The following is a 19,530-nucleotide window of genomic DNA, read 5'->3' on the forward strand; positions in this document are numbered from 1 at the left end:
GTGTGTGTGTGTGTGTGTGTGTGTGTGTGTGCGTGAGTGTGAGCATGGCTCCCTCCAAAGGCAAAGCCGTAAGCACGTTGACATTGTGAAGCAGCGGAGGCAGATCAAAGGATGGAAACATTAATGCAAGTCCCTTTATTTTAAAGGCAGGTTTGCTTTGGCTAAAATCAAAATGAAGATAGAACTCTGGTGCTGAGGAGAGACGCTCTTTCTGGGTAGTTGCCAGCTTTGTGCTTATCACGGGGAAATTTACAGTGAGGAAAAGAGGACAGTCAGCCTTCCGTTGTGAAGCCTAGAGTGGACGGGGCTGCAGAAATCATCCCGTGCTCCTTTCCCTGCTTGATGAGGAAACGGGGCCTCTTGAGCAAAGGCATAGCAGCACAGCTGTCAGTGCAGGGGTGGTGTAGGACTCCGTGCCCTTCTCTGGAGTCCCTTAAAGTCTGAGCTGATGGGCCACTCACAGAGGATGCAGGGGCCTGTAGCAAGATACATTTCTTGATAGACTTCTCTACAAGGCAAGTAATCTTTAGTCTCCTCCACACATTTTTTTCAGATACGTCCATGGACAATCCCTTATCTGAATTCCATGCATGACCGTAATGAAGGTGTTAATTCTGCTTTTGATAAAATTTTGAGCTATAAAGTGTGATACTGTATCACATGAGGTTCTATTTCATTGTGATTCTTTTCTGCTGAAAGCATGTGTGCTTTAGAGAGCTTTATGTTGCTTGCTGTAGAACTTGGGATCAACTGTGGGGTTTAGTTACACAGTAACCCCCCCTCCCCTTAGCCACGCTTTCACTTTCTGTGGTTTGTTACCCGTGGTCAACTGCAGTTTGAAAATATTAAATGGAAAATTCCAGAAATAAACAATTCATACGTTTTAAACTGCACCCCATGTTGAGTAGCGCGATGAAATCTCGTGCCATCCTGCTGTGCCCCATGGGACGTGACTCTTCCCTTTGTCCAGTGTATCTACCGTGTATACACTTCCCCTTCCCTGCCTGGGGGCCACTTAGTAGCCATCTCAAAGGTTATTAGATCAACTCTCGTGGTACCACAGTGCTTGTGTTCACATAACCCTATTTTATTTGATAATGGCCCCGAAGCATAAGAGTACTGATGCTGGCAATTCGGATATGCCAAAGAGAAGACATAAAGTGCTTCCCATAAGTGGAAAGGTATATGTGTATAGGAAAAAAACATCATGTACATAGGTGTTCAGGACTATATGTGGTTTCAGACATCCCCTGGGGGTCTTGGAACACATCCCCCATGGATAAGTGGGAACTACTGTATTTCTTTAAACATTGGGCATTAGGGCCCTGACCAATATTGTAACCATCCCTTGTTTTATTGTTTCTATGAGAAATTGAGTTCCCTTCCCAAGAAAAGAATGCAATCTGTGTCAGTGTGGTTAACAGTGATCTGATGAATGGATCAGACGTGGCATTCATTCATTCATTCGTCATGTGCTCCTTGGGAGATGAGCGAGGCAAAGTCCTTGCTCTCGTGTAGTTTTCATTCTGCTGAGAGGAAGACAGTAACGTCTGGCATTGATTCTAATGTGCATTGAAGAAAAATAGCAGGGCATGGGATGGAAGGACTGGGGGAGAGGGTTGTTTCATAAAGGCTCATCAAGTAGTCAAGGGAGGCCTCTGAGTGGACGTGAGCTGTCAGCAGAGCGCAGAATGAAGTGAGGGAGTGAGTTTTGAGAAGATCTGGAGGAAGACCTCTATTGAAGGCAGAAAAGCGGGCCACTGCAACCACTGCCAAGGCTCTGAGGCAGGAGTAAACTTGGTGTGATTGGAGAAAGAACAAGCGCTAAAGTGGAGGGTGAGGCACAGCATGAGAGCAGGCACGTTTGGAGCAGCAGGCAGGCTGGGTGAGGTAGGGCCTAGTCGGCCATGGTGAGGGGTTTGGATTTTATCCCGTGTATAATGGGAAGTCATTGGAGGGTGTTAGTATGGGGAAGTGTCATGATCTGAGTGCTGTGTGGAGAACTGACCGTAGGGAAACGAGTGTGGAAGTAGGAAGGCATTTAGGAGACTCCTGCCATGGTCTAAGAGCATGATGCTGGTGGCTTCGATGGCTGGTGCCGTGGAGGTGGCGAGGAGTGATCAGGCTGAAGGTGGAGCCAATGGGAGTTGCTGATGGATTTGAGTGGAGTGAGAAAGTGAACGAGAGAGCCAGGGATGGCTCCGAAGCCTGAGCATTTGGATGGATGATGGAGCCTTTTGCCTGGGTGGGAAGTGCTGCAGGAGGAACACGTTTGGCTGGAGAAAACTGAGCAATCTAGTCAGATAAACCAGGGGAGATGTGGAGTAGGCAGTTGGAAGTAAAATCCTGGAGGTTGGTGGAGAAGTTGGGAGGGGAAATATGTTTGGGAGCCTCTAGCCTCTAGATGATATATAAACCCATGGGGCTGGATTTGATCCCAGGAGTGAGCACCCCCATCATTTGGAGACCAGGAAGAGAAAAGCAAGAAAAAGAACAGAGTGCCGCATCCCAGAAACGAAGAAAAGAAAGTCTTTCCAGAAGGCGGGGGTGATTGTACCAATGCAGCTGAGATTATCTAAATGCATTATCGTGTCCTTTGATTTCTAACGTGCTCGTGGGCTCTGTCTTCCCTCGTTAGACTGGAACTCACTGAAGCCAGGGATTCTTTCTTCTGCTTGCACTTGGAGCCACTCCAAGCTGTGATTTAACTGCCTACCGGCAAAGCTCTGCTATATGGAGGTTGAGGCCCGAGGGGACACTTCCTTGTAGGAGTTGTCCATCACTGGGGCTGTGGGGACAGATGAGGAAGGGGCAGGACCAGTCCCACTCTAGGCAAAGAGCATAGTGATGTCCCAGCTCTGAGTAGAAAGGCTTGGGTGGCAGAGGAGAAGACAAATGGGAGGAGCAGGAAGGAAAGACAGAAGTGTCAGAGTCCTGATTTAGGGGACTATTAGCCCCTTAAATGTAGTCTTCCGGTACCCACCCGAGGAAGGAGGGCACTGGGGAATCAGTATGAGCTCTTCGAATGGTCACTGATGGTTGCAGCCTTTGGATTCTCTGCCTTCCATCTCTGCAAAGTATATATAACCTCTGCTGTGGCTGAAGATCGAGGGAGGAGCCCCTCACAGCTTCCTTGGAGGTTCCTGACGCAGAACTACCCAGAACTAGGTAAGGTCCTGCCCAAGAGCAGTGTCCCCGGGGGACCTGTGTCCATGGAGTAGTTCCGTGGGCGGAGCTTCAGGACAGTCATGGCCTCTTCCCTTGGCTGGGTTGCATTGATCTTTATCTGTGGGGGTGGGAGGAGTACCCAGGCCTGAAGCTTTTATGTTCACATAGTTTTATGTGAACTGGGGGCAGTGTTTGTGGTGGAACAGCTTCAAAGACCCCTAAGGGCTGGGAGTTCATCTGTGTAGGGAGAGAGATGAGTTTTCTGGCAATTGGGAGTCTGGGATAGCTTTTGGATCATTTCTTGTCTCTTCCACAGACGTGGTGAAACTAGGGGACCTGTAGGAGTGTAGGAAAGCACAGGGACAGTCTCTGGTGGGGGCACTGTGAGAGGTCTGAAGAGATGGGACGCCATCTTGAGGAGGGAGGACCAGGAGTTGAGAGCCCTCTACGCCACAAAGTTGATGCCGGGTGTGGGACGCGGGTGGATCCCCAGCCCTGCAGAGTTTAGGCTGGTAATAAGCCTGCAAGCCAAGGGTCCGTCCCCTGGAGTTGTCCTGGGAACCTAATTACTAAACTGTTCCAGGCGATCCCTGATCAGGGCCAGATAAAGCCCAAGCTTACTGCTAAAACTATGTTAACATAAAAGCTGTTTTTATTCATTTCACATCCATTAAAGCCATCGCAGATTAGTTATTTTTCAAAAGAAAGAAAACTGTTCCACAGTTCTGCAAGTAACTTATGACCAGATGTTGAGGTCTTAGAGTACCCTGTCATGCTTAAAAATACTGTAAGAAATCTTTAGACAGTAAAATCTAAAAATAAAGCCCCCTAAATTAAAAAGATGAATAAGAGAAAAGCATTTTTGTTCATGAGATTTATTGGCTTATTTATTTTTATTTATTTTTGAAAAGAATCATAAGTTATAACTTAATACCAGATGCTAGAGTTCTAGATATACCCAGTTTTGTAGTGGAGAGGGAGGGTAATTATAAAATGCAAGAAAGTACCCAAGGGAGAAAAACTATGAGAATCATTGGTAACTTAGCTGAATAGTCAGTGGGTATCTGCAAGCTAGAGTTTATCATGCAAATGAATCCTTGATCTGAAAATGAGTGGCAGTGGTAGTACTGGTGGCAGGGGACAGTGGTAAAGGTCACATTCCACTAACTCATGGTGTCTGAGGAAGATTTGGAACCACTGACAGCTTCCATGTTTACCAGCCTCCCACTAAGCTGCCCCTGGGGCAAGTTGAAGTGATAGCTCATAACATTATCCCTCACTGTGTTTCTTTCTTTCGTAGTGTCTGAGGTGAGTCTGGAGCACAGCCATGGCTGTATTTGTACTTTCTGCTCCCATTCATGCAGCTGCCTTCTCAGATCTCAGCTTGCTCCAGGTTATAGCTTTCGTGGTTCTAGGCCAGATTTCCCAGAAGGACATGGATGTCCTTCTTACCTCGCCTACTTACACCAGCTGGAGTCCGGCTGATCTTTGGCTATGTCCTATCCATCCGGTTGTGCATCCCCATCTTTTGGGAGGGGGTGGGAGTGGTTCGTATGAAAGGCCCCCTCAGTGCTGTCAGTGAAGGGTGAGGAGAGAGTGAAGAGCTCCCTAGGACGTTGAGAGAACTTACAGTTCTCACAAATCGAATGAAGGTGGACGCTTGCCGTGAGCTTTATACAAGAGAAACCCAGTGTCTGACACTATGGGTGAGAATCTAGATTTAGACAGAGGATCTACTTGGTCTGTGGAATGGGAGGAAAGACTGCTCTATGCATCTCAGACAAGGGAACTTGAAATGGGGACCTTCAAGTTCAAAAGATGTCTTCCCCTAAAAGAAGTTTTAGAAGGACCTCAAATGAATGGAACTTTTGATGAAATCAAGAAAATGAAAATCAACATGAATAAATAAGGACATAAGGAGAAATCCTTCACTTAGAATTTTTTAAAAATCAGCTAAATATGGACAGAATGTCATGGGGTTGGTGATAGTTTAAGAGAAAGACCGGTGGGGGGGGGGGAGTTTATTTTGCCACCATCTGTTTAAGGTGTTATTAATAACTGTGGAAGGTCTGAGATTTCACCTACTTGCAAGCTAATGAGTTAGCCTGCCATAGTTTCATGACTGCTGGCAGAAGATGAGACCCATGGGTTAGGGACAAAGGACTTTCTGATTCACAACACTAACAGTGACCAGGGCATCAGCACTTTCTCCCACGGGTTCTGTGAGCTCCAATTTTCATAAGGTGACGCCGAAGGCCAGGTGGCACTTGCACACACAGTGGCGAGAAATCCTGAGTGTAGGAGCCTCAAATCTTTTATAATGGACAGTAAACATGCCTGCGCTTTGCTCCAAGAGGAGACACTACCTCTCTCTTCCGAGGTTGTTTATGATACAGATGTTCTTGAAAAGACAGTCTGGAACAAAGGCAGTGAGTGCCTGTGTTTGCAAGATGCGCAGAACTGCCAGACACGCACGGAGCACGGCGCCCAGCTGCGGCATCAATACAAAGGGCATGGAAGCTGATGTTTATTGCCTTCTTGTGAGGCACCAAGCCCTGACCAGGAGACTTCTCTTCTCATTCCTCACCTCATCAAAGCTCAGGGGTGGTGGTGTTGTTTATCAGTCAGGAAGCTGGTGAGTAATTAAACTGGAATATCCAGCTGCAAAATGCGTGTAGGTATTACATACTTATATGCTAAGTGTTGTGCTAAAAAAAAACCACAAAAAAAACTTAAAATGAGGTGCTTATCAGATGCCAGGCACAGTTCCGAGTTCTCCATGAATTATGTAATTCTCATAACAAAGATGGTCAGGTGCAGTGTAGGAAACTGAGGCACACACAGTGAGCGATGGGGTTGGGATCCAAAGCTGCACATTTAACCACTGTGCTCCTGTGTGCTGTCTTCACTCCTCAGGATCACACCAAGGGCGTCACGATGAAACGTGTGTGACCAGAGGATGTGGAAGGGTTTGGTTGAGGGGCCAAGTGTGTTTTGTCTGCATCAGGATAAAGGATAAATGATGACTGCCTTCAAATATTTGTAGGCATATCTTATAGAAAAATAGTTTATAGGACCCCAGGGAGCAGAATTGGGTCCAGTGAGAGGGAGGTCCATCCGGGCGCAGCCCATGACGGAATGGGCTCCGTGTGAGGGTTGGGGCTTCCTCTTGCAGGATTTTCTGGGTGACTGCCGTTTGGGATGCCCGGGGCTGGGATCCGTCAAAGGTGCCACAAAATACCCCTCTGTTTCTCCTCTTTACAGAAGCTGGACTATGGAGGACGATGGCCCTAACGCGGTGCTCTAGAGTTTTCCTAAGAGAGCAGAGCCTGCTGAACACACTGACCCAAACTCCCTTGCCATCCCTTCTTATCCCCTCTCTGACAATTCTCTACTGTCAGACACGCCAAGAGAGGGATCATGCATGAGTGAGGGTGGTGTCCTAACCCTGGGGCATCTGGCCCACCCTGATGGGGCCGGAGGAATTCATCTCAGCTGCACCCCCAGTCCTGCAGCTCCCGGTACGCTGCTTGGTCTCACCAAGGGACCTTCCAGGATCTCGGCTCAGTCTTGCCTCCAACCCTGATGTGTTGGGTTCTATCCCTGCCGCCAGCCTGGAATCACCAGCCTCACGGCTTGCCAGGCCCTGGCAATTGTTCACACACATACCAGGCTCTCTGTTGCCCAGTTGGTGACAGATCAGGATTCCTCTACTGGGTGGGAAGTGGAATTAGAAGATCTCCATGCTCTCCTAACTGTATCTGTGGTTCTGTGATTCACGCCTCCTTGTCAATAGCCCATACTTTAAAAAGAAGTGGGAACAAGTGGTTGGGCCCAGCACGGCTCTGTAAGGACCTGGCTATAGCCCGTGGTGAGTCCCCAGGTCTTGGGCAGCTCCATTCCCCAGCAGAGCAGGTCTGGACCAGACGCAGGTCCGGGGGGAACCCTGGGCAGGTGGGGAAAGGAATTTGGGGAGATGATGAGGAATAGAAGTGGTGGCAGCTGGTTTAATGGCCTCTGTTCCCCTCAGCCAGAAACATCTAACACTGGAAGCTAGAGACTCCCTAAATGTGGTCTCAATTAGTCTATGCATATCTTTAAAATAATTACATTCTCATCAAAGGGGTTTTTAGAGAGTGATGTTTGACTCAAAGTAAAGGGCAGGATTAGGACCTGATCCTGAACTAATGCCTCTGCTATCCCAGATGTCCGAAGTACTAAAAATATACTTAAAACTCTGAGGAATTCTTGGTTTATTGGGCCCAACTCCTTTCTCTCTCAGCCTCCCTCCAGAAAGTGAGAGAGGGAAGAAGCGAGCCAAAAATCCTTAATTATCCAGTCTGCTGACATTATTTTATCTGCACCACGGATATTAAATCTGTACAGCATTCCATTTCAATCACAGAGCTAAAAGCAACCTCTGCAAATTTGGGCCTTTGTTCTTCTGCTGGTTGTGGCCAGTGTTGTTTTTCTACCCTGCCCCACCCCCCTCAGACTTCTTCAATTCCACAGCTCTCTACGGCACCGGAAGTTACCTGACTGTGGAATGTACATACTTCTGGGAAGTCCCTGAACTGTGTGGGTTTATCCCCACTTGTGCACCCTTCAACTTATCTGGGCCACGTATGGTTGAGTTCTGGCTTGTGCCCAGCATTGGAGACACCTGGGTTTAGCAGGCGCATTTTGCCCAATTTCTGTCATTGACATAAATGAAATCCTCTCATTTCTATCATTGACACCAGTGGAGAAGGAAGAGAAAATCTGGCTAGTTTGTTTTTTTCTTCCTTCCTATACAAATTTAATTTTTCCTGTTGTATCTTTAGCTTTTCTGACCAGTCAAATGACTCTTCAGTTTCACTTGGGTTCTCTGGGCTGTGACCGTTCACCTGGTTTAATGTTGACACAGTCACCTCTTAGCCGATTTATTTAGCACCCAATTGATGCCGCTGTCATTGCTACAACTAGGTTCACTTATTGCGGGCTCCTGATGTGCCACGCACTGTGCTGAGGGCTTCAGTCGTCATAGCCTCTTGAGGCAGGTGCTATTCCCATCCTCCCCATCTGACAGACGCAGGCAGGCTAAGAGAGATGGAAGAACCTGCTAACGGTCCCACAGCAGAGCTGGGATTGGAAACCAGGAGTGGGGCCTCCTTACTGTCCATTGGCTCCTGCTGTGCGCTCACGTGTCCCCACTAACCCTCCGGAAGGTGCTGGTGTCTTTACAAAACGCTGTCCTCAGAAAGTATGTACTGAGAATGGACGGTGCAGGACACTCCGCCTGGAGATGTAAAGACGTGCAAACCTGAGTCGCCCAGCAGGGCACTACCGCTGAGGAGACAAAGCTGACCCAGTCAGAGCTTCGGCTCTGGGTAGGGGCACTGTTTCCTGTCTGTCTGAGCCTATGGATAGTGACACTATTGCCTTAGAAATGCCTAGGGACGCTCAGCTGGGCCCTACTCCTGGTGGAGAGCCCTCACAGACATCCCCATGTTGTGGCTGGATGGGCCCTGGTGGTTCTTAGGAAGATTGCACCATCCATCAGTCCATTAACAACCATCCATCCAAGCAACAACCAACCATCGGGGAACTTAGAAAATACTGTGTTTATTACTCACAGGTCCTGGAAAGTACAGTGCATGCCCAGGGCCACACAGGGAGGTCATGGGTGCAGGGAGGGAGAGAGAGAAGAGGGCGGAGGTGGAGAGAGATAGATAGATAGATAGATAGATAGAGAGAGAGAGAGAGAGAGAGAGAGAGAGAGAGAGAGAGAGAGAGAATGATCCCGTGGACCTAGGTTCTGCTTTTATTGGTATCAGGGGTGGGGTGCCTAGGCTTTCACGGGTTCACTCTCTATTGGTGAATTTAAAACAGCGGGGATTAAAGTGCAGGAAGAGGAAAGCAAGTGGTCAAATGGTCAGTTATCTAAGTCAGCCAGATCTCTCTAAAGACATGGGAACCTCATGGGTGAGGTGGCCTGGGTCTGTATCTAGTTCTGAACTTGGCAATGTGTTTATTCAGGGTGGATGTCTCTGAAGTAGATGCCTTAGCGATCAAAAGCTTAACATCAGGCATTTATATTACAATCAAAAAAGCTCATGGTCAGGTCTCACACCTCAGGAACCTGCTGTGTTCATTCCTGTATCTCCCCTGCTGGCATCCGGCATAGCACCTGGCAAGTAGTGAGCTCTCAAAAAATACGTGATGAATGAACAACTTACTATTTAAACAAAGCTGTGACATTTTTACAAAGAAAAATACATTCAAATTTACATTATAAAAATACATTAGAAAGACTACATTAACTCCAAAAAAGTATGGACATAACCTGAGATTAAAGGACCGCCTCTTATACCACATACATTGAACTATATGGAAAACTCCACGCATCGTCCTTAGTTTTTGTATTTTGTCATGGATTGATGGGAATTTTGTCCTGGATGGACGCTTGGGAACCTGTGTCACAGGTCCTGCTGGGCAGGCCTTAGAGAAGATGGGATCTTAAGTTAAAAGTAGGACTCAGCTGGTTGGCAAAGACTGTCAAAGACATTCCAGAGCTGCCCCACTGGTAGGACTGTGTAGGAGAGGGCAGCAGGCCTCATGTCGTGCTTGATACAGCAGTTGTTTTGAACTTCATGACTCATTGGGGTTGGATCCTTTCCTGTCTTGCTCAATATTTGCCTCACTTCCCAAACCTCGTCTAATTTGGTTGGATATTTAAGTGCACATGCCTTCAAACTGTGCAGAAGTTCCAGACCTGGCCCTTGTCTGAGACCTAGCACCAGATCAAGGAGCTCAAGCTCAGACTTGGGTTGAGGAAGAAGAGTGAAATATTTGGGGAGCCATGAGTTGGCCCCAGGTGGTAGGCTGACAGAAATCAAGACCCAGAACTATAAAAATTCCATGTACTTTGACTCACTATTCAAAATTCTTGAAATATATGTATCTTGGGGAAATATTCTAGAATGAAGGAAAAGTTATATACGAGGCCTGACAATTAAGTTTGTGAACTAGTTGCCACGATGTTGCTAACCTTTTTAGATATCAGAGGGATTATTCATTATGAATTTGTACCAAGTGGACAAACAGTTAACCAAGTTTACTATTTGGAAGTGCTGAAAAGGCTGCATGAAAAAGACGACCCGAACTTTTCGCCAACAATTCATGGCTCTTGCATCACAACAACGCACCAGCTCACACGGCACTGTCTGTGAGGGAGTTTTTAGCCAGTAAACAAATAACTGTACTGGAACACCCTCCCTACTCACCTGATCTGCCCCCAGTGACTTCTTTCTTTACCCGAAGGTAAAGGAAATATTGAAAGGAAGACATTCTGATGATATTCAGGACATCAAGGGTAATACGACAGCTCTGATGGCCATTCCAGAAAAAGAGTCCAAAATTGCTTTGAAGGGTGGACTAGGTGCTGGTGTCGGTGCACAGCTTCCCAAGGGGAGTACTTCAAAAGACGACCGTAGTGCTATTCAGCAATGAGGTATGCAGCACTTTTTCTAGGATGAGTTCACGAACTTACTTGTCCAACCTTGCACATGAAACTATAACTTATGATGTTGTTTTAGTGGAATTGGAAGCCACCTAAATAGTAAATAACAAGGGCACAATTGAGTAAATTATGATTCATCCACTTGAATAAATATTATAGAGTCATTAAAAATGAGACTTATGAAGAATGTACCATGACTAGGGAAAAGTTTGTGATTTAGCTTGAAGAAAAGTATGAAAATAAAGGCAATGATAATGTGTATATATAATTTTGTTTTTAATAAGTATACATATAGAAAAAGACTAGACAAAATATAGAAATGATAGTATTTATGTCAGGAAAAATACTCATTTTTGACCTACTCACAATCAGACTTTCAACAAATACAGAGGGTGCCAAAAAAATGTATACATATTTTAAGAAAACTATATTAAAATTGTAATACTCAATATATACCGATAACGAAAGATGAATACAAGTCACGTTTGACTTCTGCAATCACAAGAGGTGCTCAAAGTAGTTACCACTTTACTCAAAGTGGTTACTTCTGATAACGGCGAACTACTACTCAAGCAATGTTGACCAAAGTGTCCACTTGTGTACATTTTTTTGGTACCCCTGGTATTATTTATGAACAATGACAAAATAGGACGGAACAGGGAACTGGAATGAATTCAAAGTTCATGCAAAGAATCAGCAAGCAAGATACTGTTTAGGAAAGGAGCAAGGCCACATATGAGAACATGTCCAAATATAACCCAGTGTGTAAAATAACAGTTCCCTGGACTGAAGTAGGAGCTTGGCCAGAATAGGGTGAATGTGACCAGGGAAGACATTTTTGAAGTCACATCTCATGTCTAGCATTGGGGAGACTGTGGAAGTGCTTACGGTGGCCTTGTATACATCCTGGCTCCTCTGGGCAGTCCCAGTATAAATATTAATGGTGCCCTTCATTCTCAGAAGAGTTCTGGCATGGATAATATGTCATGTGGTCACTCTAGTTATTGAAGAGGAGGACGGAGGACATTCTAGGTTGAGGACATTTGTTCTGCTGCCTGCCTCTAGCACTTAAGAGCTGGTGAATTGAGATTCCCTGCAGCTGAGGTAGGCCCAGCCTGATGGAGAAGTGGCCCAGGTGTAACATGTGCCTATAGCTCTGCTTCCCGATTAGTTACAGGATAATCAAGGTGGTTATTCCCAAGCTGCCCCGTGTGTGGCTAGAATTCATATTTCGCTCTGACCCAGGAGTTCCTCTTTCCCTGGCCTCCTTCCTCACCGATCCCACAGGTCTAGTACATCACCATTAGCATTTTCAGTGAGCAGAAGCAGTTCGAGGAATTTACCAGCTGAGCCTTCCCCCTATTTGTGTTCCTGGGAGCATTGCTCCCTAGAGAAGTTCTTGACTTTTAAAGAAAAGCCCATGCATGGCTAGTGCAAAAATAAGTTCAAAGCGTACAAGGTGATAACTCGAAGCAGATAGGGGCTTGGCCTGGGTGCGCTCTGTTTACTTCTTGGTGTCTGCCCTTTGTTCTTTCGGCTCTGTCAGGGCGGGCTTGTTGGAAACCCTGTGACTGAGCGGAGCACCAAGCTGACCGTGTGTGAATCAGCCTGGGAGCTGAGCCCAGTTCAGTTTGTAAGAAGAGTGGGGTGGGATTGTGGAGGAGGCCCACAGTCCTGTGCCCACGGAGCATTGGTCTGACCCTGCGTGCCCCGAGACACCTGCCTGGACGTCATGGGGCCTGGAGAGAGGAGGCACGTGACCTTCTTCAGGCAGCGTCACCTTACAGTCTTAGCTCAGGGGGGGTTTCAGTCAGCAGAGAAGCCAAGCAAAGGCAATCCACTCTACACCTGAGCAAACAGGTAAGTGCTTCCGGGATTGCCGCAGTGAAGGGACAGCTAGACATTTTGTAGTTGTTTTGCCCTGTTGTTTGGTTGAGGGACATGGGTGGCGAGTATGAGAGCAAGTTCTCTTCAGCTTTTCCTGGACTTTAGGAAGAAATTGCCTTCTGGCCCCTGGATACTATTTTAACTCTGTAGTTAAAACATAAAGGGAAAAGCATTGCCTCACTTAAGAGAGACGGCTCGCTGCGTTGGAGGCCAGGCCATACGTAGGCTTGCCAGAAACCTGGTAGCCGAGGGAGGATACCTGAGCTAGTGCACATAGGCCAAATCGCAGCTTCCTACAGTGGTCCGCTGGGGCAAGTTCACCTTTTCATGGGGGAGAAAGTACCATTGTGAAGACTGAAACTGAACAGCGTAAGCAAGACAGTTCTGACCTTTCCCTCGTGTCATTTGAGCCGTGCCACGGGGAACAGGTGCTGTCAGTAGTGAGGTCCAGTTTTTCACCTGGACCCAGAAACTGAGAGGGACGAGGCCCTGAGGGAGACGGAACCCAGCCCTGACTAGTAGGTGCGGAGGGAGCAGCGCTGAGGGCAAGACTTCTTCACTATAATATCCTAAATCTCCCCGCATCAGACGCTGGACTCTGGGAGGTCCCAGGCTTTCTCTAAGAAAAGTCCTATAGCCAGTGACGAATAAAACACCAGAGTGAGAGAAAAATTGATTCATGACGTTAAACATTAATAATAAAAGCTCCAGATGACAGCCTTTTGTTCAATGTTCTGTGACTGTGAGAAATGGGAGTTAGTAATTAGAAGCGCGTTGTTAATTTAAGAGACGTACTCGGTGTCGATAAGCACATTTGGTACTCTTTTGGGTCGAATCACCCACACCTGGAGAGGCCTAGCTGGCTGGCCGCTGTGCCCCTAGACGGAAGCTTACCTACATCGCCTAGGAGATGTTCTGACGACTAGAATGGCCGTTTCAGAGCTTTGCAGTGATGGTGAACAACACACTTCCCCTCAGAGTCCGGGCCCATCTAGTTACTGTGGGGGAGAGCGGACATTTAACATCCAGTTGGGGCTGGGACTGCGCTGCCCTCTGGGCTGAATGCCAGGAAAGGGACTGCTGCCTTTGTGTTGGCTGAGTGTCCTGAGCCGGGTGCAGAATTGCCAGGTTCAGGAGGGGGACAACATGAAGGGCTGAAGGGCCAGTGAACAGGCCAGTGCCCCGCGATGGCTTTGCTTTCCAACCTCACTCCCTGGCCCTTGGGGTTCTGTTCTCTTTTGTAATCTGGCCTCTGCAAGAAGATTCTAAGTCCCCTAACCTCAAGGGGACAACTCCCCTGGCCAGGTGTGAGCCCAGCTCATACTTGGGGCTGGCCCACTGATCTTCCTGCTGGCCTGCATTTCCTCTCCGGTGGCTGATGGAGCCGCCTGTGGGGGAAGTCTTTCCTGCTGTGTGCCAGTGATCCCCTTTTCTGAGAGAGGGTTGGGAGGGACACGTGCCCTCTCCTTCCCACTGGGAATCAGTTGACCTGACACCTCCGAGCATGGGTTCCTCTCTCTGGAGGGTCAGTCACACTTTACTGTGTTCCGGCTGATATACTGTCAACCCAAGCCTGATATTGGGGCCAGAGAGGCCCACACTCCCCACACACCAGACCCCAGGATGCCCCATCCACCTGTGAGCTGCAGATGGAACTCTTCACCCAGAGACTGGCCACTTCAGCTGGGAAAGAAAAGCAGGGGAAGGTGTGTGAGGGTGAAGGAGGGAGATCATAGGAGCAGCTGGAAACCACCGGCAAAGCGAGGTCCAGAAGTAATGAGGATGTGCCCTCATTCTTCCTGTAGCGCTTATGTCATTGTATTGGGAGGTTGTGGTGGCCCCCACCTTAACCTCTCCCCTTATTTGTGCTCGCAGGGTCCTTGCAGGTGCTCAGCAAACACACAGGGATGGATATGTGGACAGACTGCATTCTGGTCCTTAGGCTGAGTTCTTCCTGCTCTGCTGGGACGACAAACTTGATAAACCTGACTTGATTGGCCTAGGTGATCAATATGGGAATCTAAGATAATGCAAATATTCTAAGTAGTCAAAAGGGCGTTGTATCTTCTCAGCATCCTTTTGTCCCGCCGTGGAGTAGGCCTTTCAGACAAACATCAGTGGCCTAGGAAGTTGGAATCTGGAAGAAGATTTGTGTAGATGCAAACCACAGAATGAATGAACTTCTGGAATTTCCTTGCTAAGAGGGGTGTGCAGGTTTGGTGGCTGTGGCTTTTGGCTACTATTGTATCCGTTCTGCTTCCTGGTACACAAGGCTTAGCTAATTTCTAGCAGACTAGCCAATCACTTCAGAACCAGAAGCGACTGGTAATTATCGAATGAGTTTTCCTAGCATCCCCCATCTAGCTACCTGGTGAGAGGTTCCAGGTAGCTTGTCTGAGCTGCCTTCTACAGACCAGTGTTTGAGGACCCCGGAAAGTGCTTGGGCTCCCAGAGGCTGAGCAGATGTACACGTGAGATTGTAAACTGATACATCCAGGGGGGATGTTAGAGGTTTCCTAACCCCACAGAGGTTAGGACACTTCCCCAGGACCCACTGTTAGCAGATTCTGTCCCTCTGGCCTTTAGCCGGGCCCGTCTCTCTGGGCCTCAGTGTTCTTATCTATAGACGGAGAAGGTGAGCTGAGATCAAGATCCCCTTGTGTTCTGTGGCTGTGTGTAATCTAGTGGCAGAGCCAGCGTAAGACACCAAGACCTTGGACTCACCCCTCGTAGCTCTTCCCTGCGGCACCTTGAACAGTGTAACCTTATTACCAAGGGTCTGAAGATTGGAGTCAGACACCTGGGTTCAAAGCCACCTGATAAGATGTAGCTGTTATTGTCAGCTCTGTGACCTTGGATGCATTGTTCAGCTTCATCTTTAAAGTGAAAATAATGCCTATCTTAGACAGTTGCTTTGAAAGACCCTCAGTACAGTTCTGGCCCCTAGGAAGCATTCAGCAAATGGGTTATTGTTATTAGTAACAGTAGATATTGTGGTTCACAGTCATTTCATTCGTCTGCACCTGAGGTTTCCTTTCTGTGAAACAGGAGGGTTGGATAGAACCAGTGCTTCTCTGACTTCACCATCCAAAAGGAAAGTGGAGAAAGAACATGTATTCTGGCAGTAGGGGTTTGGGGCTTAGCGTGACGCAGCTTGCAGAAAGCATTGCATTCCTTTGACATCCTATAGTTATTGGTAAAATCTACTTATAGTTGTCATTTTATACAATAATGTGAACCCACTGGTTTTAATATAAAAATTCTTCCCCCGAATCTTTGAGTATAGTTGATGTTCCAGGATGAGGTGGCCTCAAGTGTCCCCAAAGGGGCACAGAGCTGTACCCCTCTGGGGGTACAGGTGGGATCGCATCATTTCTAAGGGCCCTCTCAGCTGTGACATTCCAGGTTCCTAGGGTGAGTGAGTCTCCTCTGCAAAGGACCTGAGGGTAGTGCCCAAGAATCCTGAAGGAACCTCAGAGAGGCAGGCTCCCTGGGGCCCCTGCCCCTGGTGGGACTAGGAAGTGGTAGGTGGGGGTGCAACCAGAAAAAGAGAGGGAGATGACGTAGCCCCTTGGAGTGAAGAATGAAGAAGTCTGGAGGAGGAGCGGGGCTGTGTCTGAGCCTGACTTTTGGCCCTTGGGCTGCTAAACCTGGCTGGGTTGGGTTGGCAGCCCTCCACCACCCCAAGTAAGTTCCAGGAAACATTAAGCCATTGTTTCTCATCCACAGCTGGAGGCTGTCCTGGGAATGGGCCCTGATCCTGATATCATGGGAGGACAGGTGAGGGCAAGGGGTGAACTGCGTGTGGAAACACAGGGCTTGTCACACAGCCAGGGCATTGTCCCGGCAGTTCTGATACAGCACCCAAGACCGAGGTCTGGGTGTGTGCCCAGCCCGTGGAAGGAGACTCGAGGGGAGCCTGGAGTAGAGCAGCAGGCTTCGGGGGGAGAACACAGAGATCTGTGGCCTGTGAATGGAAGAGAGAGCATCTCTATGTGTGGGGAGCATTAGGTCTATTGATGGTGGTGTAGGCCCTGCATACATTTGCTGGAGATTACCCAGTATGCACGGCTCCCTCCCAGGCGTGAGCGATGGAAATGACGTTTAGGACAAATAAGGGGCTTTCCCTGGGCTAGGAATTGACTACATTAGTCAAATTTGTACCCATCAGTTATCATTCCAGGAAAATCTAAGAGAATAGCAGCACAATTATGCTGGAAGTTTCCTGTTGGGCATGGTATTTATTATAAGATTCAACATAGCTTGCTAAATGGTTCCTGAGTATGTTGTCAAATTGAGTCAGGATTTGGAGTAAGAAAGACTGGATTCTAGTTCTACTTTATTAACTATGTGACTTCAGGCAAGTCACTTGGTCCCTGAGCCTCAGATTTCCCATCAATCAAATGAGGTTATAATACATCTCGATATGTCATGAAGTTGAAGTACAATTTTGATTCGGAAAACATTTCATAAGTTGTCAGTAGCTCGATGTTAATTTTAAATAAGAAACCTTTCGGTAGCATTCTCTAAGAACATCGCTCTACTGTAGGCCATCCGTCACCTAGGCTCAATCAATTCGATGTCTATCGGCCCATCCCATCCCCAGACGAGTTCCCTTGCTCTTAGACCTGCGGCTCCATCTCCCCACCCCACCCCAACTCAGCTCCCGATTGCAGGGCTCAACTGCTTAGATGGTCCTGGCCCTTTCCTTGTGCCTTGCAGGCTTCAGAGATTCCCTGCCACCATCTTTGAGGATACATAGGTCCACTCTGCATCCATTTCCTCATCTGTATAATAACTAAATATAGGTGAGTTAGGTCCCCTTTCAGACCCCACATTCTGTGATCCAGCCATATTCCACTGTACTAACAGTAAGCCAGAATTTGGGAGGGTGACAGCAATGCATATGGTCTAATGTCAAGTAACTGATAAAAAGAAGTCAACATAAGAACGTGAATTAGTAATCTCCTCGTCGTGATAGGTAGGACGATATTTGCAGCAATATTTAAATAAACTAGGACCTCTAAGTGAAATGTGATAACTCTGATTCTTCATCATAGTTGACTGTTATCAGAGAGTTACCATGTGTTGAGTGCTTGCTACATGCCAGGGGTTGTTACAGATGGCATGTTACAATTACAGTGTATTGGGTCTTCTGAGTATCTACTTTGTGTTAGATATTTGAAGTTGTCTCTAATCTCCACAGAGCCCTACAAAGCAGATTTACAGATGGGAAAATTAAGGTTTAAAGAGATTAAGTAAATCACCCAAGGTCATCCGGTTACTAAGTGGCAGCGGCAGGCTCACATCCAGGCACGTGTGACTGCAAAGCCTGTGATAAGACCTCTCACTCAAGCCCACCGGCTCGCCATCGCCACCTAGTTTATTCTTAGATTGTCAGTGTATTGCCAGGAGTGTCCTAGGTAGGATTGGTGGTTACCCCAGCTGTGTTCTTGATACAATTCTGGGCTTGACCCTAGAGTGCGGATTGGTCCTCTCTCTCTCCCTAGCTGAGGTGGCCAACCTGGAAATTGCACGGGCAAACTCCACCTGGGAAAATTGCATGTGAAAAACCACCTGGATTCAGGACCCTGCCTGCTCCAGCATGTTGGAGACACCCAGTGTCGGCTCCCTCCTCATTGCCCTTCTCTGTGTACCTGCCCTCCTCTCTCAGTGCTGAGAACCGAGAGTGGAAGGAAAACTAGAAATCTCTGTTTGCCAGGCCTTTGGCTTTTGCCAGAGGAGACAGATTGTGTTGGTGGGAGTAGTTAGAAAACAACTGCAAACTCGAATTTCACATCCGGGAGCCTGTAGGAGTTGGTGGATCGGTTGGCTGTGCCTCCTTTTCCTGTGCTGTGTCACAGGAGGGAGGATTTGCAAAAGCAGCTCCAGGCTTCTCTGCAGGGGAAGCTCGAGCGAGTGCGCCCTGGACATGCTAGAGCCAGACGGGTGCCGGCCGCTGCCTCGGGCCCCAGGCGGCCCCGCGGGAGCTGTGGGCACTTGTGGCTGGAGACACTGCACACTCAGCCTTGGTTCCTGGGGGCGCTCACGTCTCCGCAGCCCCTCTCCGTCCGCAGTGCTTCCCGCTCCTCCTCTCTGTGGAAGACACTGCTCCAGCCAGATGCCTGAGGCTCTCGCGTGCAAAGGCAGGACTCCCACGGAAGCGTCCTCCTCATTCCCTCCTCCAATCATCCAGGTGTTAGTCCAGCACAGAGCTAATGTTTTCCCGGGAGAAACAGGCCATGGGAAGCTGGCGTCATCTTCCCTAAACCACATGGAGAGGAGCAGGGGCCACGCTGAGCAGCCCGGCCTGCGAGCGCTTTGCTCACAGTTCACCTGCATCCGCCTTCTCAGACTCGAAGGGGCCTCCCAGCACCAGGTCCTCTGGGCCTGTCGCTTCAATTCATCAACATAGGGCCAGCTTCCCCAAAACTCCGAGGGGCAGTGCGTGCTTCAGGGGACTCCAGAAGGGCGGGCTGTGCTCCGCAGAGCACGAGGCTCACTTCCTCCCTGCTCCTTCTCTTTCAGAGCTGTCCTAGGTTTCTCCAAAGACTAGGAGAAGAGGGGCGGGGCACACTGGTGACCCTTCTCTTTACTCCCTCTCCCTCCCCTTTCTAGATCTTTCCTCAGCCCTCTGACACTCCAGCATCAATAGCACCATACCCTGTGTGCTGCCCAAACCCACCCGCTAGCCTTCCCGCCTGCTGCCCCCTACTCGAGACTCATGTTTCAAAATAACTCAAATGACTAAATGTGGGCTGAATTGGGAGAGGAAGAATGAAGTAATAGAAAGAAAAGGAAAATACGCCATTTACTGAATGATACTCTCCATTAATTTTGCTATTAATGTTTGTCGCTCTGCTAAGGTCCATCCTAAGTACTTACTCCAATGCCTGGCACACAGTAAGTGCTCACTAAACAGTAACTATTCTTGGTTGTGTCTCTTTCTCCTTTTCCCCCCCTAGGGTTTCCCC

At 48.1% G+C, this 19,530-nt stretch overlaps 1 protein-coding gene across 2 annotated transcripts in view; it reads left to right on the forward strand.

Annotated features, from left to right (window-relative positions):
* The window catches only part of MYLK (myosin light chain kinase), a 241,671-nt gene that overhangs the window by 43,981 nt on the left and 178,160 nt on the right, over window positions 1-19,530 (forward strand). Inside the window, exon 1 of one of the 2 annotated variants that reach the window (XM_019738976.3) lies at window positions 12,338-12,529. The exons of the other annotated variant lie outside the window; for it this stretch is intronic. The gene's annotated coding sequence lies outside the window, so the exon portion shown is untranslated. Of the gene's footprint in view, window positions 1-12,337; window positions 12,530-19,530 lie in introns of those variants that run through there. 2 annotated transcript variants of the gene reach the window in all.

Source organism: Rhinolophus sinicus, chromosome 17, assembly GCF_057876585.1.
Source record: "Rhinolophus sinicus isolate RSI-liver-muscle chromosome 17, RSI-T2T, whole genome shotgun sequence".
In the NCBI taxonomy this organism is placed as follows: Eukaryota; Metazoa; Chordata; class Mammalia; order Chiroptera; family Rhinolophidae; genus Rhinolophus; species Rhinolophus sinicus.